This window comes from Ictidomys tridecemlineatus, chromosome 2 (assembly GCF_052094955.1).
Source record: "Ictidomys tridecemlineatus isolate mIctTri1 chromosome 2, mIctTri1.hap1, whole genome shotgun sequence".
NCBI classification, from domain to species: Eukaryota; Metazoa; Chordata; class Mammalia; order Rodentia; family Sciuridae; genus Ictidomys; species Ictidomys tridecemlineatus.
In genome coordinates this window covers 166,645,029-166,671,376 of record NC_135478.1, presented here as the reverse complement: position 1 = coordinate 166,671,376, position 26,348 = coordinate 166,645,029, and the positions used below count along the sequence as shown (strand labels likewise).

The 26,348-nt window shown below is 33.3% G+C and overlaps 1 protein-coding gene across 2 annotated transcripts in view; it reads right to left on the bottom strand.

Annotated features, from left to right (window-relative positions):
• Positions 1-26,348, bottom strand: part of Sema3d (semaphorin 3D) — a 183,786-nt gene that overhangs the window by 139,889 nt on the left and 17,549 nt on the right. The window contains exon 2 of one of the 2 annotated variants that reach the window (XM_078040126.1): positions 14,045-14,225. The gene's annotated coding sequence lies outside the window, so the exon portion shown is untranslated. Of the gene's footprint in view, positions 1-10,560; positions 10,675-14,044; positions 14,226-26,348 lie in introns of those variants that run through there. The other variant, XM_078040127.1, reaches the window with a different exon arrangement.

Sequence of the window (26,348 nt, the reverse complement as noted above, 5' to 3'; positions counted from 1 at the left end):
CCTTGTTTTTAATTTTTTACTAATATCTCATGATAAAGAAAACCTTTTTTTTAACACTCTGGAGTAACTTACAGAGCAAACAGTGTAAGTGTCAAATCAGATAATCAAGTTTAAGCAGATTTATCTTTTTATGTATATTATTACTTGGGTTTACTCAAATACATTAATGTGTGTCAGTGTGAATAAATAACAGTTCACTATCAGTACCACCAATTAAAAATTTAAAATAGACAATAAAAATTGAAGTCCAAAAAAAAAAGAAAAAGTCAAGGAGGTGAGGAGGATTCAGGGATTGAGACTGGGAGAACGAACGCTGTTAGTGAGAGAAGAAGAGAACCAGAAGCATGTGTGGTTGTGGAGGCACATTAGATCTTGGGTGGAAGATATAATAGTGATCAATGAGCCACTGAGTTAAATGCTGCTAACATGTTAAAAAAATAAGATGTGAGCATTGACTACTGGGTGTAAGTGGTTCTATGGTTCTAATGAGGTGCACAATATTTAAAAATATCAACAGATATCCATATATCTATTTTATATTATTTAACAATGAAAATATTATTCTATATCAGCAAATGCTTTTAATTTCAGGCATATAATATCCTGAAATCAAAATAAGATAATAGTTCTGTCTTTCTCATAGAATTTTTAGGTAATGCTATTTTTAAGAAAAATGCTCTTAAACATTGTGAAAACATGTCTAAGAAAATGAATAAATGTTATTTATTATACCTTATCTAATCTACTGTAAGATGGAATAACATCATTATTTTAAATTTCAGTAAGAAATTGGGCTGGGGATGTGGCTCAAGCGGTAGCGCGCTCGCCTGGGTTCGATCCTCAGCACCACATACCAACAAAGATGTTGTGTCCGCCGAGAACTAAAAAATAAATATTAAAAATTCTCTCTCTTTCTCTCTCTCTCTCCTCTCTCACTCTCTCTTTTTAAAAAAAAAAGAAAATAATGTTGCCATTCAAACTACAGCTTGGCATTGATTGTACAATGCCATTGATTTCAGAGATCTTAAAATAAGAAAAAAATGCCCATATTAAGACTTATCAAATATTATTGTATTAACTTTTTATAACTACACTAAGATGTCCATTCTATTTACTTGATAAAGATTGAAACAAATGATAAACATTATAATCTATAGTGCTTTTGAGGAATAAGAAACTGTTCCCACCAAACAATAAACAATATACTTAATTAGCTTTTTCCTCCCTGCATGGTGGTTAAAACTCTGTAAAATATCAGGATAGCAGAAAATATAGGAATTGTCAAACAAAATAGTAAAATTAGATAAATTTGTGTGCTATAAATAATTATTGAACAATTAATTTATTGTTATAGGCCACTACTTGTAAAAATGCTTTAAATTTTAAAATGTGTATGTGAAATAATTACTAACATTTGTAAAATTAAGTTTATAAGATCATTTTTAATGCTTACTAAAATAAGGAGAAAAATATTTGATTTGATTTAATTTAAAACAATTGAGCCACCACTGTGGATAACAATTCATTGATTTATTCATTCAAGGGAATAAATGCTTACTGTGTACCTTCTGACGTCCAGCACCTTGCTAGGAACTACAGATACAGAAGAGAACACAGAAAAAAGAATCTATTCAAGCAACTTGTAGATTAGAAATATAAAACAGAAGGGAAATGATATAACATAAGAATGTGCTAAGTGCTATGGAGAAAAATGGAAGGTATCAAAAAGGTGAGATGGAGAAACTGCAATTTAATTTAGAAAGTTCATTTAATTTATATCATGTAGGTCACCTGTGAACATGTACAGAACTCCACCTGAAACAATGACAACTCTCCTTTGGAACTTTGTGCTTATTAGACATGTTAGAACAAAGCCTTGTTTCCTTCATGTTTACTGGAAGGAGAATGTTTTTTGTTTGTTTGTTTTAAAACTGGAAATAAACAGCTCCTGAGCTCTGATTTTGAACTAGAATTTGTTCTTTCTGGATAAACCAGGGGCATCCTAAAGATGCCCAGATGCATTTTTATGAAATAGCTACAAACCAAGATATCTGAGTTGATTTGAAAATAGCAATGTAAACAAATTTTTTAGTAATATAACAAAGAGTTATATCTTTTTGCAATTCAAATTATAGTGAAAATATCAAGCTATTCATAGTCAATTTTAAGATGAGTAAGAAATGAATATGTAGAGTTTGAATTCTTATAAGACTTCTCTATATGAGAATTAATCCAATTTAATGAAATTATATAATGCTACTTATCCTATATTTGGGACCCAAATAAACTCATATGCACCAATGGAAATAAGCTAAGTTGTTTAAGATTACTCTTCTTGAATTTTTATAGGAAGAAATGTGGTCTTCCAAGACAAATAAGTTTAACATGAAACATTCATTTTAAAATTCAATGATTTTACACAATACACATTGATTTATTTAATAAAACTTTTGTACTTTCTCCTGTTTCTTGAATATGTAAAACTTTTAATATGACAACATGAAAATTAAAAATAATGCAGTATTAAAATAATGTCAGTTCTGATTTAAGCTCTGCCAATAAATATCACTGTTACTGTTGGCAAATTATTATACCTTTGTGAAATGCAATTTCCTCAACTTGAAATGAAGGGAATAGTGAAGGTGTTCTTTAAGTTGCGATATGCTTCTAATCTGTATATGAACACTTACTTTTAAAAAAATCGAGATGTTTTTCACCATACTTACATCAAACATTAGCACAAATTTTGCCCAACATGTTTCAGCAGAGTGTTTATTTATTTCCTCACTCTATCAAGTATTGTTTATCCCTTTTAATATATATTCTACAACCTGAAAAACATGAACACATTATTAACTGCTTCTTATTACCAAGGAGTCTCTGTTATGAGCCAAACTTGTTTAACCCAGATTTCTCCTGGTTTTCCTGGGGGCATGGCCCAATGTTGAATGAATTGCTGTATAAGCAACGCCAGAAAGGAGCTTAAAACACCCTTTCATTTAGAGCAATGTTTTTGAACTTGTGCCCTAAAAATGGCACAATTCAAGAAATATTCAGTATCACTATAAAAGAGAAAATCTGCTGTAATCAGTTTATTATTGCACGAAAACAGATCTAAAATCTTTAGCAAAGTCTGAGTGCTTTTTTTAAACCAACTGGTTTGTTATCAAGAAAAACACATTACAAATTACACCTATGGATTTCTAAGCCACAAAACAAAGCTATTGCCATCACCCTGACGAAAGTCTAAGGTTTCTTTATTTCTGTAACAATATATAATATTTTAAGTATAAACATAAAATTCAATTTACTGCTGGCTAATTATTTTATTAATAATAAATTGTGATTATTACCAAAGTGCTAGGCTTGTACTCTATGGGATTAAAGTCACAGATAAGCAAAAAGAAGAAAATAAAACCATTATATTCCTACATTATATTCACATCTTGTCCCCAGTTAGAGAAAAATACTAAAAATATTAAAAATCTTCTTTATCCTTCCACATTTACATGCATTTTTACTACAATATATGTATATGTATTTTACATGTACATGTATTTTACTAAAATGAAATTATATTGAACTTTGTATTTTATAACCACTTTGAGTTAATTTTCTCCTTTGCCCACAATTTTGTTTTATGACCAGTCCACATTAAAATTTTTCCAGAATGTCCCAAAACTGTTCTTTATAGCTGGCATGTCCAACTCAGGATCCAATTAAACATGGCATATTGACTAGCTACAGCCCTGTCATCTTTAACTTAGCACACATATCAATCACTCCCTTTTTCTTTTAAATGACACTAACTTGTTGATGAGAGATAAGTTAAAGTTACCCTTTTAAATGCTTTAAACACTTCAGGAACATCTACATTGTTAAAGAGTTAATAATTTACTTAAAAACCCTGTGTTAACTAACTTCACAATATACCCTATTTCTCAAAGATTTGTTGGAATCCAGGGGAAATCAATCATTGTACTATTGGGGATTCTGTACTAATTTTTAAAAGATTGAGTGTTCTCTTGATCTTTCCGCACTGGGAGAAGGCTCTGATGCATGCTCTTCCTGGCAGAGTATCAGCGCCCTTCATGACAGAGCAGGAAGGTATCCTAAGGATAAAGTGTCAAGTATTGCTTAAATATACCTTCTTTGTGATTTCCATAAACCAATTCCCCCATGTACTCCTTCATGCACCAGAGTGAAATATAAACAAGAACGTGTTCCTTTTGGGCTGCGTAGTACCAGTTTACCTAAATTAATGTTTATTTAGTATCTAATGATGTTTTCTATTGAGAGAAACTGGGCTCTGTTTTCTCAAGTTTTTTTTTTTTTTTTTGCCAAGTCTCATAAATCTGAGGAAAGGCGGTCAGTGTAACCCCTACTAACAACCGAAGTGGCCACACACAGAATAAACAAGGGCCCATTTATAAAGCCATCACTGAGACTCTACTGGGGTAAATTTAGATTTCTCAGTATTAATTTATGATGTGTGCAATGCACTTTGCACTCAAAGAAAGAAAATCGGAAAAGAGAAAAAAAAATATGCATTTAACAAAGCTTTAATACATTAATGTACTATTTGAGCTTGAGGGCTACCAAAAAAGAAAGAAAGAAAGACAGGAAGGAAGGAAGAAAGAGAGACACAATATGTTTCTGTGAACTCTATAGAAGTTGGTTTTGGTATATTAGAATTTCTAAACAATTATTTATCAATATCACCAAAAAAGATAATTTTCTGGGTGCTTTACCCCCAATTATTTATAGGTTTATTCATTTGTGGATATCAAATGTTTCATTACAATTAATATACTTTTTTGGGGGGGGTAATTTTAATATTTATTTTTTAGTTATCGGCAGACAGAACATCTTTGTTTTGTATGTGGTGTTGAGGATTGAACCCGGGCCGAATGCATGCCAGGTGAGTGCACTACGGCTTGAGCCACATCCTCAGCCTTTACCCCCAATTTTAATCATTCATTTAATTGAAGTTTGAGAAGTCATGTCTTCACCAATACAAAAACAAGTTTGAAAAATAAAATTCCTAGTAAAACACTGAGAAAATGGTTAGTTTTATCTACAACTTCAGTATCAGCCAAAGTTAATTCCATATGAATTTTATTGTTTTAAAGTCAAAATTTATTTCTCTAGACATGAAATTACAACATTATTTAGAACTCAATAATAAAACTTTCTAAATATGTCATAATTTATTTATAAAAGACACAGATTACATCAGGGAAATAAGGAATCTAACTCATGGTGGTCTTGTTTCCATTTAATCATTCTCCATGGTAATACGGTATTTTCCCCAATTTGCATTGGACATGGATCTCAAGAGCAGGATGTAAGCAAGTTTTAGAAAGAACAAGAAAGGCTTTTGATATTTGTTTTATTTTAGTGATCCCAGAAAGAGTTTTCATAAGAAAGAAAAGAGGGATGGCATTTTTTAGTGTCTGAAAAACCCCATCAATGTTTTCTTTAATTTTATGGCTCCTTTTGCCTTTTTTCTAAGATTCCCAGACAAGCAATATGATGTGAATGGACTAACCTTTTCTCTTTTTGGCTGGCCAATAGTTTCTCAAAATAAATATGCATCTTATACTTTTTTTTTCTGAATTTATCTTTCTTGAACCATATCCATGAATTGAGAAGACTTTCTCAGGGGATGTCAAATGCTCAGACAATAAATGCCACATTGATGAGGTGCATCAAGAGCTAGTCTATCTCAAGATAACTTGCTCTACTTTCTCTTTCTGTCTCTCTCTGTCTTTTGGTATTGGGGATTGAACCCAGGGGTGCTTGCCACTGAGTTACATCCCCAATCTTTTTTCTTTTATTTTTTTTGAGAAAGGGTCTCACTAAGTTGCTTAGGGCATCACTAAGTTGATGAGGCTGGCTTCAAATTTGCAATGATCCTGCTGGGTCTCCGGTTGCTGGAATTATAGGAGTGTGCCATCATGCCCAGCTAAACTTTTTCTCCTTTTAAAAATAAACTTGTCTATATGTCTTCATGCAGGAAAATAATTTCGAATGAGATCTTTTTAAAAATGACCAATTTGCCAAAATGATAATGAGTAACTTAAACATATCTATCATAAAACTACATGCAATTAGGAATGAAATTGATATGACATAAAATCAGACCATATGAGGAAAATGTATGACCTATAAATTATAAAGCAAATGTTAATAATTTTGTTATTGCAGAAATAACTGGTGGTTACAGATAAGAATAACAAATACATTATACATAAAATATAATCTGGTTGTATAAAACTTTCTAGTGCTCTCCAGTAAAAATATAAGGTGAGATCGAATTTTAAAAAAAAAATCTTATGGTCATGTAAGAGCAGTGAAAAGTAACCAATGAAACCAAATTTATAATATAATTTATGTTATTCAACATATCCAAAATATCACCTTTTTAACATGTAATCCAGATAAAAATTATTAATTATTTTACTTTTTCCATGCTAAGTCTTAAAAAAAAAAAACAGATGAAACACTTTCAGTGTTTCTCTATGTGAATGCTAAGATTTAATCAAAAATTTGCAGTTCCAAGCACAATGGCACACACCCTTAATCCCAGCAGCTTGGAAGGCTGAGGCAAGAGAATTAAGAGTTTGAGACTAGGCTCTGCAAATTATCTAAGTTCTAAGCAACTTAGCAAGGCCCTGTCTCAAAATAAAAATAAAATTAAAAGGGCTGAGGATGTGGCTCAGTTGTTAAGTGCCCTTGGGTTCAATCCCTAATACCAAAAAATAAAATATAAAAAGAATATAAAATTTGCATTTGGAAAAAATTGAATATATTAAAGGTGTCTTCCAAATATTAAAAGTTTTTAATAACTGAAATAAATGTTAACTTTAAAATTTAAATTATTTAAGATTATAAATAACAAAGCTGAAATTAAAGCTAATATGGAAACTTAAGAAGATATAAGCATTTATACACAGATTTTTTTTTTTTTTGGTGTGGGGGAGGTACCAGTGATTGAACTCGGGGGCACTTAACGACTGAACCACATCCCCAGCCATTTTTTTGTATTTTATTTAGAGACAGGGTCTCACTGAGTTGCTCTGTGCATTACTAAGTTGCTGAGGCTGGCTTTGAACTAGAGATCCTCCTGCTTCAGCCTCCTGAGCTGCAGCAGATATAGGCATAAGCCACCATGCCTGGCTTACAGATTTATTTTTAAGTAACTAATCTGCAATAACCAATACTTTAGGCCAACCTTAAAGCTACATTTGTCCTATGCTCCTCACTCCTAATTGGAAACATCTGATTACTATAAAATAGATATCATTATTCCTTAGGATTTTATTAGAATTTACTATGGATTCCTATGTTAATATTAATGCATTAAAAATCTTTCAATGATGGAAGAAATTGCCATTACCAATCAACCTGGCTTTAATGGCCTCTATATTTAAATTAAAAAGAACAAATAAGTTTCAGAAATTCTAGAGAACCTTGATAATACACACAATCCTAGCCTGGCATTTATTAGTGTTGGCATTTATTATTTCATTTGGTTTGATTGCATTTGTTTATGAAGCAAGGAGGAGGATCATCCTTGACACTTCATCAGGAATTATTTCAAAGGCTCTGAACTACTGAGTGTAAATGGCAGCATGACAATAACCTGTCTTCCCAATATTAAAACTTGGAATTATTCCATTGCAGTATAGGAATTACGATGACAGGAATTTTTACTTTGTATCACTTATTTGTCTTTAGACTGGCATAATGGTTGGTATATAAAACATGTATCACTTATTTGTCTTTAGACTGGCATAATGGTTGGTATATAAAACATGTTTCATTTATTGTGAAGAATCAAAGAAACTGAGTGAAAGAATGGAGCCAAATATAAACTGTGAGGTCTTAACACAGCTGTGAGGCTCTGAGAAACATCAAAGAGGTGCCCATAATATTTGATTGTTTTGGGAGGGTTCAATGTGAAATCCTTAAATCAACATGTAATAAGAAAAAAAATTGACACTTTTATTCAGTTTTAAAGATACATAAATACTGTATAACAATCTGAGAAATTTGCCACTTTCAACACTTATTACTCAAATACAAAACTCAGATATTCAAAACACATAAAAATAAAAGGAAAATTAATTGCTACAAATAGGTAATTCAATCTACCTTATGTTTGTATAGTACCTTATAGTTTCTTAGCTTTCCCTTTCTCCTTGCTTGCTCACTCTGTGTATGTCTGTGTGTGATATACATTTACACACATCGTGTGCCACTTATTATCATACTGTAAAATAATTAACAATTCTGCATTTAAGTTATAAGATAAGATACAATTTTATTGGTTAAAAAATAAATGATCTTATTTTTGAAATAAAACAAACAAACAAAAAAAGGACCTGGCGTGACAGCAGATATCACAGGTAAAAGAAATGGAAGAGTAGGACAAGAACTGGTCTTTTCACGTGTATGTCTTTGTGTAAGAATGCAAAGTAAAATCTCCAAACACTTTCTGGTGACAAGACAGCAGACTCCAGTGAATAGGAGTAGGCTACACAAGGATGCTGAAAACCTGTGGTGAAACTCAAAGGAGTAGCACATTTACTAGGACAATTAAAGAGAGTTGCCTTAGGAATAGAAAAACCAAAAGAAAGCATATTGGCAGAGCAATGAGAACAAGGAAGTGAAGGGGAAAGAAAGCACAGTCCAGTTGGCCAGGGCATGTGACTGCACCATAGAACTAACATTATTCAGTTTCAGTTCCAATCACAGAAGCAGTTTTCTATCCCTCTTCATGAACATTCCATTTCTGACCTCCTGTGAATGTATTTCTATAGATTTGCTACTCTGTATGGCTTAGATGTGAGCTATCCCCCAAAAGCTCATGTATTAGTTAATGCAAGAATATTTAGAGGTGAAATGATTGGGTTATAAGAGCCTTAAACCACTCAGTGAATTAATCCCGCCATGGGGATTAACTTAGTGGTTAACTGAAGGCAGGTAGAGTATGGTTGGAGGAGGTGGACTTTGGGAGTGTGATGTTGAGGTATATATTTTGTATCTGGTGAGTGGAGTCTCTCTCTATTCTTCCTAATCATCATGTCTTGAGCCACTTCCCTCCACCACACTCTTCCACCATGATGCTCTGCCTCACCTTGAGTCCTGAGGAATGAAGTCCACTTTCTATGGACTGAGACCTCTGAAACCATGAGCCCCCAAGTAAATTTTTCCTCCCCTAAAAGTGTTTTTGTCCAGTCTTTTGAACACAGCAGTGAAAAAGCTAACTAAAACAACTATCTACCTGACTGGAAAGTAATTGTACCAATAATAGAAAATTCAATCAATTTAGAAGGAAAATATGGAAACACATACACACATATATGTCTGCATATATTTTTTACATTTAAGTAATAAGATTTCATGAAAAGAAAAATAAACAAATTATTATTTTTCTTCTATTACCATGTATTTACATATAATTTATTTTCCCCAATGTATCAATTACCTAGATATTGTTTAAGTTACCTAGGTATCAGCTAATTTATTGTTTTCTTTTCTTGAAGTTGTATGTGAAATAACCAGAATAAGTCCTAGACTCACAGTTTAGGTGAAGTGCCCTTCCTACTCACTCCAAATCATCTGAATTCATTGACCAACTTGTTGCAACATCTCTCCACAGATTTACAGAAGTCTTTTGACTGAGAGTCAGCACAATGTCCCAGATATACCTTCCTGCCCAGTACTAGTGCTGTGTTTCATTCCTTCAAACACCTACTTTTTAGTAGATAATAAATGATTTCAATCTGAATAAAAATTAAAAGTATCCTGCCAATAAAAGCCAGCTAATCATGATCACATTCAGAGATTATGACTGCAACTGTTTAAAAGTATGTACATTTGATAATAAAGTAGACTGTAAGAAATTGCAATTTTAAAAATGAATAGGTGGGAAAATGAATAAGTCAAAATTTGAACTCACAAGAATGTCAGTTATTAAGTATCATTGCTAATGATCAATATTATCTAATCCTGTCCAAAATACGTAAGAAAATAATGCTGCCATCATATTTTTCCTTTTCATTAATAGGTAGTCTATATTCTTGACTATTAATTTTAGCATACCTTGCTTTACTGTCAATGGGGACATTATTGCTCACAGTTTATTCAGAAAGCAATGGATCTAGTTTAAGACTCTCATACTTGGGCCTTAGCTGATTCTATATGATATTTGTTTTTAAAAGGAAACATTATTTATATAGTTAACTGGGTTATTCAAATGCAAAAATGAGATAAAATGGAATAAGCACTCAAATGCTCCCCTTGGAGCACTCCAGTTTTATTTGTAGTTTGGAAATATATATGAGAAGGCATAGTCCTCTTCTCAGTACAACATACCTCATACAGACTGTTAAAACAAGTAGCTCTCCTGAGTGAAAAGGTATAATTAGAATGTTTGGAAAACATTTAGTCCAAATCTTAAAATACTGTGTCAAAGTAAAAAAGAAAAAAAAAAAGCCCTACTAGGCATTTATTCTATTATTTTATTTAAAATACACAAGTACCACTTACCTCAAGCTATGATAATGGTCCCATGCTACATCACTGTGTAGGCCAACAAACTCTCCAAAGTTATAATTATACTGTGAATACTAAGAAGTATTTGCAATATCTGGACTGAGAAAAAAAATTAAAAATACCAAGATTAAGAGGTAGGACTGTGAGCTTTTATGTTGTTTCCCACTCTCTTTCCATGTAGCAAAGGCTTTTTGACTTCTCAATTTGGAAACTCAAGGGTTATACTTGACATTGGTATCTAATAGCCACAAATATTAAATACCTAATTGGGTATCTAATATTTGTGATTCCAGGACTATGCACTAAGGTAACTTTGCAGTGATAAGTGGACTCATCTGTCATGCTGTGGGCTATTTTAAAATTTCAAGGTAAATACAACAAGGCTCAACATCTATGTATGAGTCATGTAGTCAAGGTATTTCACAGTTTCAACATTAGTGAGGGCTACATTCCTTTTGAGGACATCATAGCTGTGTGAAGTTCCTCTCAGCAGGTGATGTGATAAAATAAAGTATCTCCTGAAAATCCACGTGGAACAGGTAATGAGGTTCCCAGTGCTTAATCTGATTCCAAGGTATGAAAAGTAGTAAAGTGCCTAACCTATGCATACACCCTATTCATAAGTAATTAGTAAATAATTTCAGAATGAATTAAGGTATTAATTTCATTTTTTTTTCAATTTAGGTTATCAGAACATAAATATTTATTAGATTGTTTGGCTATAATTATTTAGTAATCAAAATTCTTGATACTTATTTGTTGGCCTAGTGAACTAGTCCATTTCTGAACTGCTAAAATTCTAAGAATTATATGTACTTTTCTGAAAACAAAACAGAACTATTTCCCTGTAATTAGGATCATTAACCAAATCAAACCTGAAGGAGAATTTGTGTTATGCAACATACTAATCAATTTCTCACCTGAATCTTACTGTTAATTTTGATATTTCTTTACTCTTCTTTATTTTCCAGCTTTTGCTAGATTTATGGCCAAACATTTACAGTCACTGGAGCTTTTCTATACTATGGTTCTGAGTTTATGTGTACATCTGCCAGGTAGGTAAAGCCTGGTGCAACAATGTCCTGATTGTGGAACCACAATTAAGCCCTCCTGGAAAGAGTCCAGAGCCCACTTTCCTTACATGCACTCTACTCAGTGGCTAATGGTGTGATTTTAGTGTTTCTTTTAAATTCTTTTCATTGTAAATGTGAGACAAACAAAATAAAAAACAATGTTTTCAAAGTTTTAAAACTGTCTAACTTGGTTATAATGCTTAAAAGCTTCATTTCAACATAGAACTTTCTTCAAATGCTAAGCCTACATGTTTAAACAGCATGGTACCAGGACAAAGAAACACACACACACACACACAAAGGCACAAAGAGGTTATCTGATTACTGAGACTGAAAGGCAAATAAAGTAAAAAGGAAATTGCTTCGGCAACCTTATAGAAAACTGCATAGAGAAAATAAAACAATGTTATTAAAGACAATTATTCATTCATTTATACTTTCCATATTTTCCATTTTATATATTTAGTTATTTATTCTTTTTTTGGGGGGGGTTACTGTATAGTTTGTCTTCTTTCCTTACTTTATTCTTCCACTTTAGAAATCTTTGCATAAACCAGATAAACTTCTCCAAGTTTATACATAAACAAATGGTTTGTAAAAATTCTTTCTAATCCTAAACTAAGAAAAATAAAAACAAAAACAAAGCAAAGGAAGAAAGAAACAAAATCAGTGTGCTATCCTAAGAAAGAGTAATGATTGTTTTCAAAATCCTTTCCAAGAAGTGAATAGTGCTTAACCAGAGAGGCTAATGGTAACACAGCAATATATTTCTATATTGGTTAAAATTGAACAGCAAAATTAATGAGAGACAAAGGCACACACACACACACACACACACACACACACTGTGTGTGTGTGTGTGTGTGAGAAAGAGAGAGAGAGAAAGAGAGAGAGAGAGAGAGAGAGAGAGAGAGAGAGAGAGAGAGAGGGTGGAAGGGAGGGAAAGAGGAGGGAAAGGGTAATCATATAGCTACACAATTTTTTGTTTATTTGAATACTATTCTTTCTATATCGTCATAGCATCTTGTACCAGTGCAGGTTTTTACATTGATTTTTTTCCTATTAAGTTCATCATAATGACCTTAAGATTCCATACAAGTGTAAGATTTTATATTGAATTTTGCCCAAAGGATATTAAGAAATCTTTAAATTCCTATTATAAAGTTCTAAATTTTAGAGTATCTAAAAAATAATGAGAGATTTTTCTGACCATACTTTGATCAAAATAATGAAAATGTTCACAAAATTTGCTTTCAAACAATACCTCTTACAAATGCATCATATAATCTGAGATGTTTTCTTAATTTTCTAATTTTAATAAGGGTTAGTTGTCTTGTAGTTTCTATGGCTGGATATATAAAACGAACACTTTTAAATTTCATAGTTATTGATTTTATAATCACTTTACAATTTTTTGTTTGCTTTATTAATCTTTGCCACCTTTATCTCTTCTTTATTTTTTAAAATTACCACACCTACACTTACTTATAGGATAGTGTTTGCTCACAGAGTGAATGTTCTTTGATCTTGGGTCTTATTTCACCTACTTATTAGACAAATTTTACCACAGTGAGTACTTAAGTCATGATTAAATTACCTTTTCCTGGTTATTAGAGTAAGCCCAAGTTGTAAGTGACATGATCATTGTCAGCCATAGGCAAGAGAAAGCAACATAAATATAATTTGATCTCATATCACCAAATTATATCATTGAGTAATCAAAAGACAACATTATTTTTTCCCCAAAAGGAATAGTTTATAATCTGAGTACAACTACATATCTGGATTGTATAAGACAATTTTGCAATGATGAAAATGATCTTCGGTGGCTAAGTGCGTAAAAGATTAATATGAATATTACAGTAAAAGAAACTGAGAGCTATTTATTATGCCTGGCAAATAGTAAAACAACAGAAAAGTAACAGAATATGCAGTCTGATGTTTAAAATAGTCAATAATAATTTAAGAATAAAAGAAAATTCTTAAGATTATGTATTAGCAATATGTTTTTAAACACATATTGGTATTGACTGGCGATTTATAACCCAATGACAATATTTTAATGTACATCAATAACAGAACCAAAAGCATTGTAATGACTATGTCATTAATTCATTGCTTAAATGAATAAGTGTGATTTCGTAGCAGAAACATAATAATCTTTTGTTTTTAAGATTTTTTGGGTTATCATATCTAGAACAAACGTTGCATACAGTATGTGAATATAGATTATCCAAATTTTCTCTTAGCCAACTGACAAGGAGATTCTCTCCTTCTATCATCTCATCCAGAAGAGTCTGTATTGGTCACAGTTTTTCAGAGAAATGGAACCAATAGGATATCTATCTATCTATCTATTTATCTATCTTTCTATGAGTGAGAGTTATTACAAAGAATTGGCTCACATGACAATGGAAACTGATGAGAATCCCAAGATCTGCAGTTGACCAGCTGGAGATCCAGAAGAGCCAGTAGTGTAGTCTTAGTGCAAAGGCCTATGAACCAGGAGAGCAGATCTTGCAGTTCCAGTTCAAATCTGAAGGCTTGAGAACCAGGAGAGCCAATGTATAGTTTCACTGTGAGTGCCTGCAGATTCCAAAACAAGGAAGATTAGATGTTTCAGTCCAAGTCAAAAGAAAAAAAAAAGAAAAGAAAAGAAAAAGATAGCTCAGGTCAGTCAGAAGGAAATTCACACCTCCTTGGGGGTGGATGAGACTTTTTGTTCTCTTTAGACTCCTTGGATGGGGCCCTCCTACATTAGGGAGAGGAATCTGCTTTAATCAGTCTACCAATTCAAATGTTTATCTCATTCAAAGGGATCCTCACTGACATGTGCAGAGTAATGTTTGACCAAATGCCTGGGTCCCATGGCCCAGTCAAGTTGACACAAAGCTAACCTTCAAAAAACCCTTTTGTACTGCGGTTTTCAGCATTAAAGTACCTTACTGCTTGGTCCTTACCACATAATTTTCAAACTACCAAATCTCCTGTGCCTGCTGATCTGAAGAAAGTTCAGATGTTACAGACAGCAGAGAATTCCTAAGCTCTGAACGCTGCCCATGCAAATTTTCTTAGGACTGTTTGGGACATTATATTAATTAAAAACTTATGGCAGGTGATAACATTTACCTTTCAAGAGAATCCTTACATATTTTATTAAAATAAGAAAGTTGGAATAAAGCATGGAAATTCCCATGGAAAGGAGACTCATGGGAATGCACCCTTAATATCCCATCAAGCCTCACACAAATCCTACCATGTGGGGGGTCTGTGACTTTCTCTACACCAAGGCTGAACACACATTTACTTATTAACACTTGAAAAAAAATGAGCATGTATGAAATGCACTTGCACAGTTTGTGATTTTTATTGCAAATGAAGTAATGGTCAGGATGGCAATGATTTGAAATACAGTAGTATAGATTGTTTCCTTGGTTTTAGGGAACTAGAAATGCAGTATAAAGTACACTCCATAAATGCCCAGAGAGAACCATAAAACTGAATAAGTTCATTGACTAAAATATAACACAAGGTGATAACTTTAGGTTAGCCTTAAATAATAGACAACCGTAAAAAATAATTAGGTATAAACATGTGATCTAGAGAAGAGAGCAAAATCTCTTTTCAAAATATATGTGTAAATCTGAAAGGAATTTAGCTAAAGCATAGATTTACTTATTTTAAAAGAACTTATTTTAGAATATAGAATAGCTTGTAGTTTTACTTATAAGGAGTTGTACCATGTTATTACTGGCATCTCTCTTTGTGTTTTATCAGATTGACTGCCTTCAACAATTATGTAATAACCTTTCTTCTGATAAAAATAATTTTCCAAAATTGTATCATAAAAATGTTTGCATATACAGAAAAGTTAAAGTGTGCAGTAAGCATGTACATACCCACTATAGATTCTACAATCAACCTTTTTCTATATTTCTTTCATCACATATCTATACATCCCCATCAAACTATCTTATTAAAAAAATGGTTTGTAAATATAAAAACATCAGTATACTTTACCCTAACACTTAAGCAGGACACACATACTTTTATTCTTTCTTATAATTTAAATACATACTTTCTGCTGAAGGATAACAATAATTAATAAAATTCCTATCTTACTGTGCCCTCAGTCCCTGGAAGCTTATTAACTCCCTCTGAGCTTAGTGCTTCTGAGAATACAGTCTCAGTTTTAATCTCCCTGATGGACTGGTTAGTTGTTTTCTTTTCTGTGGGTATATATTAAAACCCTAGTAACAACTGGTCATACAGAAACTTAATGCATTTCCAACAAGGGAGCAATATGTAAGAGTATCTGACTCCTTAGTTATAAAAGAGTCAGTGAATAGGCCTAACTGATGAAGTTAATTAAGGACATTTTTTATTTTAAGAGTACTGGGGGTTGAACTCAGGGACACTCAATGACTGAGCTTTTTTGTATTTTATTTAGAGACAGCATCTCACTGAGTTGTTTAGCACCTCACCTTTGCCATGGCTGAGGCTGGCTTTGAACTCGAGATCCTCCAATCTCAGCCTCCTGAGCTGCTGAGATTATAGGCCTGTGCCACTGCATGTGCCTAAAGATACTTTTTAAATGATTTATTTTTAAGATTGGTGATTATGAAACAAATTAATTTTTTGAACAAAGATAAAGAAACCATAGCCTAATTACCTTCTAGGCATTGTGATATTTATAGATACAAATATTTTCTTTTATTTTAAATATTTATTTCTAATGGGGATTAGCTCTTCAACAGAATGCAATTAAAGTATCTAATAATATTACCAGGGTAATCTTTGTACCTATAAAATAATAACAAGTATCCTGATTTATCTGTGAAGAACTGTGGCACCCTAATCAACAACAATTAAATGCTGAGTTGTTGAAAATATGAATGAACAATATGACTTACATCACACTTATGCAATTCTCTTTATTACATTTGATGTGTTTTTAAACACAAATATACCAATACTTTTTCAATTATTTTAATTTCTTCTGAAAATAGTTTTATCACCTTTTCCTTGTATAAATATTATGTGTATAAGTGAATGTATATACATACATGTGTATATATGTATATGTAGACACACATACAAACTTAGAAATGTTACAGATAGACAAAATAAGATTATAATATAATCTCATTACATTGTAAGATAAGTGATTCTGAATAATGCAGTTTCCAAATTTTATGTATTTCACACAATTCTAGAGTTTGATTTGATTCTGCCATTTAAAAGAAAAAATTGTATCGTCATAGAATAAAGTTTTTAAAAAACTCTCTTAGAAAAACAAGTGTCTTAAAGAACAATGGTCTCAACTACATCCTACTTTAATATTGAAGTATTTTAAGAATGTATATTAATTTAAGAGTAAGCTCCATCCCTGGTATGTTATTTATACTTCCCTCCAAAGGTACCACCTATAGAAGACCTATATTTACTTAGAGGATATATATATATATGTGTGTGTGTGTGTGTGTGTGTGTGTGTGTGTGTGTGTGTGTGTGTATTAAACACTGCTAGCAAAGTTTAAAAATAGACATTTCTTTATAAAAAGGACCAACCAGTTTACTAATTAACAAAAACATTAGCATAACAGACAGTAAGAAGAAAATCTCTACATTTCTATCCCATGTGAATACCTTGGAGACTATAGTTGCTTTATGAAAATTCCCACAAGAAACATATTACAAAAAGCAATGGTTCCAAACAGGCTTTGTTTGGAATAATGACACCATTAACACTTGGCACTAAGGTTCCAAAATGGAAGTGTGTCTGCATAATGGTCTACTTTATTCTTTATGAAGATCAACACACTAGGTCACTGTGCAGAGGCTGACGTGTTCCAGGAATGATGCCATGTTGAAATGTAGAAAGTTTCACTATAATCCTTGACACAGTCTATATTTTCAGTTGGATTTAAAAAAAAAAAAAAGTTATGCCTTTTACTCTATTTTCTCTTTTCATAAGATTAAAAATTCATGCTCATTTGTTCAGATGGATAAAGGAAGTCAATACTAAAGTTACACCAGTAAATAAGCAAATTATGTTGACAGTATTAATATTAATAATATTATAATATTAATTTTAAATTTATGGCACAATCTAAAGAACATTACTTGAATGAAAAATTCTGCTTATCTTCAAAATATTAACAGAAAAAATTTTAATTCATTGTCCCAAGTGAAGCTAAGTTCTTGAAATTATGCTATGAATATATAACCAATTTGGCATTCCTAAACAGCTCGCCCTTAAATGTTCTGTGTGCCTTTTGTCCACAACCTGCCCTTCACCTGTGTGCCCTATAGATTTTCTAAAGGGTGTTCACTCTAATATTTTGATGTTTGAGCCTTTTGCATGTCTTCCAAGGTGATCTTCCCTTTGTCTTTCACTTTTATTTTCTATGAATGATAAGTAAATTTAAAAAGTATTTACAGCTGAACATGTTGTATATTCCCTGGCCAATGTTTTGAGGAAAACAAAACAAACTATCCAAGGCTTTGCTGGCCAGAGATGTAGCCCCTCTGCCTGACAACCCTCAGTCCTTTACTTTGCACTCTAGTAACCTACAGCCCCCTGATTTGTATTATTAGAGTGTTTTCTATTCTGCTAGGATCAGAAGCTCTGAATTTCTAGCTTTATTGCAATCCCTTAGTTAATTCTTCCACACCTTCTCACCCACTGTGCTGACCAAATCACTTCTGGAGTGACCTCCTTCCTTGTCTTTACCCTCAGCTCAGCTGCAGATCTTGTCTTGCTGGAGTCCACCCTCTGATCCCTGAACCTCTTCAATATTCCTTTCTTTTCCTACTTATCCTTGACACTAATGTCCACTTATTTTGACAATGACTACTCTTTCAGCTAAAAATTTCATAACCAGATGTAAGTATATGAATCAAATGAAGGGACTGTTAAAATTGCAGCAGGCTATCATCTCCAAATATCACATTTCAGAAAGTCACGGAGGGATGATGAGGAATCTGGATTTTCCTATGAAAACACTCCGGGGGTAGAACTCAATCTAACCCCTTTGACCAGTCACAGATTTTAAGTTGGATCCCAGTGTTTAGTGCCAGATTCAAATTTTCTCCAGCTTCTAAAGCTTATCTGTCTTTACCACCTAATTCCTTGACTATTACAATATTTCCCTAGCTCTTTTCCATCCTCCCTCACTTTAGCCTCCTAGTCAGATACAAACTGCATTCATACTCTGATAAAAAGTTTTAATAAAATTAATGTGGGAGGCAACTGGGAGCCGTGTGTTGTTTTACACAACTGAGAGACAAGCTTTCCAAGGTTTCAGGGTCCTCCTCAATGTGTTCCATGACTTTTATTTTGATTTAATTTCTAATTAGTTTTATAATTTGAGAATAAAACACAGTCTTATTCTTATTTTCTCATCATACTATAAAGCCAACTTGTCAGAAATGAGATCACAAGTGACAGAAAGTATGTAATTCACTGCAGCTGCAAAGCTAATCACTTTGACAGTAGGCTGAGGACACGGGTGCTATATTCTTTCCCTTCTACAACCTGAAGGCAGAAGGACTGTGGTCCTCATTACCTGCCTGGAGGAGTAAAAGACAGGAAAGAAGGAGTAAGGAAGAAAGAAAGAAAGAATGATCAACTAGTGTTCAAGAAACACAGGCCATGATTTATATTGTACCTACTGCAGGAATGTAGTAGGTACAATATAAATGCCTCTCTCATCTGTTCCCAAACTATATAATTTATGAATAAAAACTGAACTGTTATTCTACATTACTGCAGACAGCAATATTAAAAACAATTCATTGTTCAATTGTCTGAGTAACTTTGATAAAATTGAGTTTTCAAGTTTAACAGCACAATGTCAAACTTTGTATTTATGTGATAAAGAAGAAAAAGGTAAGGCAATAGATAAACATAAGGGAATATGTGTACTAGGAAGATGTGAAAGAAGTTAATATGGCTAGGAGATATATGTATATGAAATCAGAGAGGGAGAGATTATCATTATCACTAGTGTGGAATTATAGTACTGGGAGGATATTGGCCCAGATCAAGATTTAATAAAGGGAACAATCAGCTGAATTATATCTGAATCAGGCAGGATGAATATAATAGAAGCAATAAAGAACACAAAAGACAGAGACAGAGAGATTGAGATTTCCACTCTGGAAAAGGAATTAGCCAGAAGGCAGCTGCTAGTGGATGGGGTAATGCGGCAGCACTTGTCTCTGCCTGCAGAGACAGGTATCGTCTCTCTAATGAGTACCTCAGGGAACAAGAAGGCATCCTAGCAGCACAGGAGGCAACAGGACCTTCCTAGACAAGACTGGTGGGACTGCATCTGGTGTTCAGACCTTGACACCTCATTATCCAAAAGGTGCAGAGAAGCTGGAAGGAGTTCACAGACGTGATGGAAGAGTGATTAAGATGCACAGAAAGCTGATTTGTGATGAAAGATTAAGGCAGCATATAAGCACAGCTTGGCTGTGCAGCAAGTTGATGGGGAAAGTATCTATCTATTAACAAGCCAAAGATATAAATACTCTGAAGAAAAAATAATTATTTAACCTGGTACTAGGAGGAGAGGTTTATAGAGAATATGTGCAATAAAACAGAAAAGAATGCTATGCTAAAATTAGGAAAGGAAGTATAAAAATGCAAGTGATAAATCTCTTTTCCTGATATGGGAAAAGGCACTGTCCTGGGAAACAGAGGACACTAATCTGGTGGCAAGAATAAAATACAAGCAGTGTCACCACACAGATGTTTACCACAACACAATCAATGGAACAATAAAGGTAATACTGAAATCGTATTAACAATTTAAACTCCATTTCCAAAGGAGACTTTTAGTTTTATCCTCTTTGTTTTGTTCATACCATGGTCTTCTTTAATTAATGACATGAAATCGTAAATCAGTGCAGGAGTTTTTAATAGGAAACTAAATAAAATGAGAAAATAGGTCCTTTCAATATAGTTTCCAATGATTCTTCAGGTGGGTTCGCAATATGGTATTTAAAAATATTAAAATATAAATGAATCACTTATATAATGAGGCATGTGGGTAGATATAAAAACTTGAAATCACATCCCTGTGGGAGTGAGCTGGATCTTCACAGAAGAAAGCAAGGATTCCCAGGTAGGACTTCTTCCATAACACATGCTATTACATGTACATCTACGCTAATACATGTTTTTTCTATGACTCATTGTGTAATATCCATGCCCTCATAGAAAGAAACTGAACTACCCACACAGGTATTATTTTTGGATTATATTTGGGTCATCAAAACACAGATATGTTACCCACCCTTCTTAAAACCACAAATATTCATTGTACTACATAGAAATATTAAAACCCAATGTTCAGTTTTTAATATTTTAAAGATACACATGATGCACAACAGAAACCCCTGCATAAATGAAATGCTTACACTGATCTAGTTGAAGATTCCATTATATTCATTTTACAACTTTATTTGTTTGACAAACTTTCATCTCTAAGCTTTGAGAGTCAATGTAATAATAATCAGTGCCTATAGTGTAGCTGTTTCCAATTTGTAAAATATATGTGTGCTTTTTATTTCATTTGAAACTCACCTTTGTAGTTAGGTATTATTCATCCTTCATGTTGCAAATAACTAAGTTAAGAATCAGATGAGTTACTGAGAAGCTAAAGTCAGGTCTGTAAGAAGATTCAACAAGAACAAAGACCTGCATCTTCTGACTGCTGAACTGTCTTCTGTCTGCTCCGTGTTTCTTACATGATTCAGGAACTCAATTCCAGCATCAGTCAACATTTAAAGTTAACAAACAGTGTTAATAGAGTGAAACTGTCCTTCTTCATCATGACTTTCTTGAGAACCCTAAAAGCACAATTATTATTAAAGAAGAATAAAAGAAGCAGGTAAAGTAGATCAGATAAATAAGAAGAATAAAACTTTGTTGCTTAAGTTTCCAAGATATGCAGCCTTTGTTTTTTGGAGAATGACCTGTGTTTTCACAGTGACATATCATGTTTGATTAAAATATATCTCCTTCCACAATGGAAAAAGAGAGCGGAAGTTTCAGGTCATGTAAGTGTTCAAAGCCAGGGAATACTCTGAAGGTGCAGCTGGGTGGAGGTGCAAAGGATAGAAAAAATAGTGTGGCAGAGATGTACTGGGAGGGTAGGGCCAAACCTGAGGAAAAAAGTGGAAAAAGAATGGAAGCTCTGTCAAGTTTCCAGGTGCTAAAAAACATGCATATGTGCAAAAAGACATTTGGCAGCATCTTCACAAATGCATCAAGGAGTAATCTGAAGAACAGAAGGTTCCAGTAGCTGAGAGGAAATACTTAGTAGAGGCAAACATCATCTTGGAACTGACTGAAAGGAAAATAGCATTTAAAATGTTCAAGCTCCTTGGAAGACAGCAGCAAAGGAACTGAGTCAGAGACTGAATGTCAGAGAGCAGAGGTTTATAGACTGAGGACATCCAAAGCAGCAAGCCAGTGGCAAGGGAAAAGAAAGCTGTGGTGTGTAGGGTGAAGAACAGTAGGAGAGGGAATGGCAATGCATTTTCAAGTATTGACTTCAATTTTTAAGCAAAAGAGGAGATAAGCAAAAATATTTTTTAAAAAATACACAGAAACCTAAACCCATAAGAAAACTGGAAAGATACACAAACAAAAGGAAAAAGAGGCAGCCTTTAAAAACTTCTCCATGAAAGCTGGCCAATGCTTGTATAGCAGTTGATAGCTGAAACTCTAAAGTCAAACTGCAACCATTTTTACCATTTGATAGGAGGAAACTTGGACAAGTTATTTAAGCGCTCTATGCCTCAGTTTCTTTACTCGTGAACAGAAAATAGTATTTCCCACCACAGGTAAATTTTTAAAAATTCCCATAAGAAAATGCTTGGAATTCAAGAACACAGTGCTTGTCAGAGAGTGGGTCATGAAATGTAAGCTAAACTTTCAAAATTGTGAGAGTATGTATAATACTTCAAAGATCAGAAATGGGACTTGACAAAAACAGGTAAGCATGATAGGAATATTTTTCTTTTAAATCAGAAAGGACAAAAGGAGAGGAAGAAAGAATTAGAATATTTAAGGCTGCATCTTTAAAAAGTAATGAATAAAAGAAGAGATGTTACTGAAAATGTATCTGATCCAAGGCAATTTACTATGAAAAGTGAAAATTCATGGAAAATGGGCAAAGAAGCCCATTATTCCTGAAAGACCCAATTCAGAAATCCATCTTCAATCATTCAGAGACTCCCTTCTTCTCATTCCCAGAATTTCCTTCAACTAGCCAAGTGTTTCAGTCCTGAATCAAATAAATAACCAAGCATTTCATGTTTCAATGCTCTTTCAAAAACTGTAAAGTAATTCCTTCCATCGTCCAAATATAAACTGAATTGAGTAAAGCCACAGCCTCCCATCCTAACAAGGAAGGCTTGAACTTTCACTATCAGTCATAAATATTTATTTTGTAAATGGAACAATTGATAATACCATTAATAACCAACCTTTTTGAGTGCTCTGAAGTTAACCCTACATATCTCATTTCAGACTCCTGAGCATAGATATTCTACTTTGTCTCCATTAGCTTGGGATAAAATTGATGTGCAGAGAAGTTAAGCTGGTACTTCAAGTTTTGTAGTCATTAAGCAGCAGAGTGTAGATTTGAACAAAACACTGAGCAAAGGTCTGCTTTTTTAACAATGGTAAAATATTCACTGAATAATAAGTTGAACTGAGCCATGACCTCATTTTATTATTTGATGACCCATCATCCTGGGTTTAAATGAGTTATTTATGCTATTTAATTTTAAAAAAGTAAGCCTATGTCTATATTAGTATGTATCCATGTATGTATTTATTCATCTACACTTGTGAAACTTGGGATAATGAAATTTCTTGAAAGCCATGAAGATAGAGAGGATTTGGGAATCACCAATTTTTTTTTTCTTTGCAATTCTGGGGATGGTCCCAGGACCTTACATATGTTAGGCAAGCGCTCTACCACTGAGTTATACCCTCAGCCTCTGGATGACCTATTTTTTAAAAAAGAATTATTTGGAAAAGAAATAAAATTTCCTTACTTGTTCTCAGTTCTCATAGTCTGAGCATCTTCCCAAGCTGCATTTGATTTTCAAGTTTAAAGACACATGGATTTTTTCAGGCACACAGCCTCTAAATCCAAGCCAGTTATTTCATCTCCTGCTAAAGTGAAGAAAATGACTTGACACAATACAGAAGGAAAACTTTCAGTGCTGTGCTTTATTGAGAAACTCAACGTCAGTTCCTAACGTGGTACATACATAAATGCACAATACATTTTCTATATTGCTTTAATATCTTTTCAGGACAACTTTAGAAGTATGGCATTTTAACTTTCAATACTGACTTTAGAACTTAGAACTTTTCTAAGAGTCAACTCCATTGTATTTGTAGCTAGCAAATAAAATGTAGCCTGTTACAGGGAGATACTGAAACTAGGAAAAAATATGTATGCAGAAAGCCAAAATTTAGAAAGAATGTAAGTTCTATATAAGAGATATAAAATACGAATGAAATAATAATAATACAAAATTCTTGATTCTAAAGAAGAATGAAATTATGGCATTTGCTAGTAAATGCAGAGAACTGGAAACTATCACACTAAATGAGATAGGCCAATCCCCCCAAAACAAAGGCTGAATGAATGTTCCCTCTGATATGCAGATGCTTATACACAATAAGGGTTGGGAGAGGAGAATAGAAGTTCACTGGATTTGACAAGGAGGAATGAAGGGAAGGGAGGGGGATGGGAATAGGAAAGACATTAGAATGGACTGGACATAACTTTCTTATGTTCTTATATGAATACACAACTAGTTAACTCCACCTCATGTACAACCATGAAAATGGGAAGTTATACTTCATATACGTGTGATATGTCAAAATACATTCTACTGTCATAATATACTCAAGAATATATTAAATATTCTAAGAAGAACAAATAAAAACTCTGACATAGATGGTAAGGGAATCGGGTAAAAGCAAAGAAAATTTCATAGTAGAGATCACTTAAGCTGGAGTCTGAGAGCACATCATGTTTCAAGAGACACATAAGATAAGGCATGAGAAAAGAAGTGATGTCATAGTTTCATGTGGCTAAGATAATCATGGACAAACTGCAAAGTTAGATTACAGTCCAAACAAGACAAGGCAAGGTGTTTACACTGGATTCTGCCATCACTTGTGTAGGGAGTAAATGACAGCACTGTTCAAACAAGGCAGTCACTTTATTTAGAACCACATTTGTGGGAAGAAGATACGCTTTGCCTGCAATGGATTCATCTGTGATTTTTCAATAACTTGATAGACATGTAAGACAATTTTTAGGAGTACATGATATATCTCTTTAAGCACATTTCAGGCCATTCCTTTAAACAAAGAAGGACAGCAACTAATTCTGATCCCTCTAATGAAAACAAACAAACAAACAAAACCAAAAACAAATAGGATCACATGTGTGGTATAAAGAGTCCCAATTCATGGAGAGGGGATGTGGTAGAGAAAAAAATCCATATATCTTAAACACTGAAAACTTTGCAAAGGCCAGATTCTAATAAAAGTATTTGGAAAATATGTTATTTTAAAAAATAGAAATAAAAGAAATATGGAAACAGGCACACTGGCTCACAAACTTTAAAAGAACATATGATCTTTCTAACATACAATTATATGAATATATTCTGTAGTATATTTTGGGCTTCAGCAAATGTTTTAGTCAACAGAGGGAGATGCCAAGAAGACAGTTAATGGCATGAGCAGGCTTAATAACCGTGGATATCCAATTTGCTTACAATTAGGTAGTTTTCACTTTTATTTTCCTCGATTAGTTTACGTACACCTACGCACATATGTATATTCATATACATATTCATACACACAAACTTGTTTTAGTCAGCTTTTTCACTGCTGTAACTAAAAGACCTGACAAAAACAATTTTAGAGGAGAAAAAGTTTATTTTGAAGCTCACAGTTTCAAAGGTCTCAGTCAAGAGAATAGCCAACTCCATTCTTTGGGGCCCAATGTGGGGCAGAACATGATGGTGGAAGAGTGTGGCAGAGAAAAGCAGTGCAGGACATGGCAACCAACAAGCAGAGAGAAAGAGAAACCACTCACCAGGGACAAAATACAGACCCCAAAGGCTTGCCCCAGCGACCCACCTCCTCCACACCCTACCTGTTTTCAGTTACCACTCAGTTGATCCCTCTCAGGGGATAATTCACTGCCAGCTAAAGCTTTCAAAACCCAATCATTTCCCTTCTAACCTTACTTACATTGTCTCACACTTGAGCTGGCAAGGGACACCTCGTATCCAAATGGTAACACATGTATATATATATATACACATAATATTTTAATATTATGTATAGTTTTGCTTAAATTATATTACTTTTTATAAGACCTTGATCTTGCCAAATGAGGTTTCCCTAACCAAGATACAGATTATTGAACACAATGTGCTGAATTGGTTGGGGCTTGTTACAAAATGTGAACAAGAATGTGAGTTAGAAGACAGTTAAATAGTTTAGGCAAAAGATCATGAAGATTTGAATCATAGTGTTGGCAGTAATAATGGAGAGAAAAAATTTTAAGAAAATTTGCTGAACTAACTGAAAATAGAGCAAAGGAAAGTGATAATAATAGTAGCCAACATTTACTTAGGGATGACT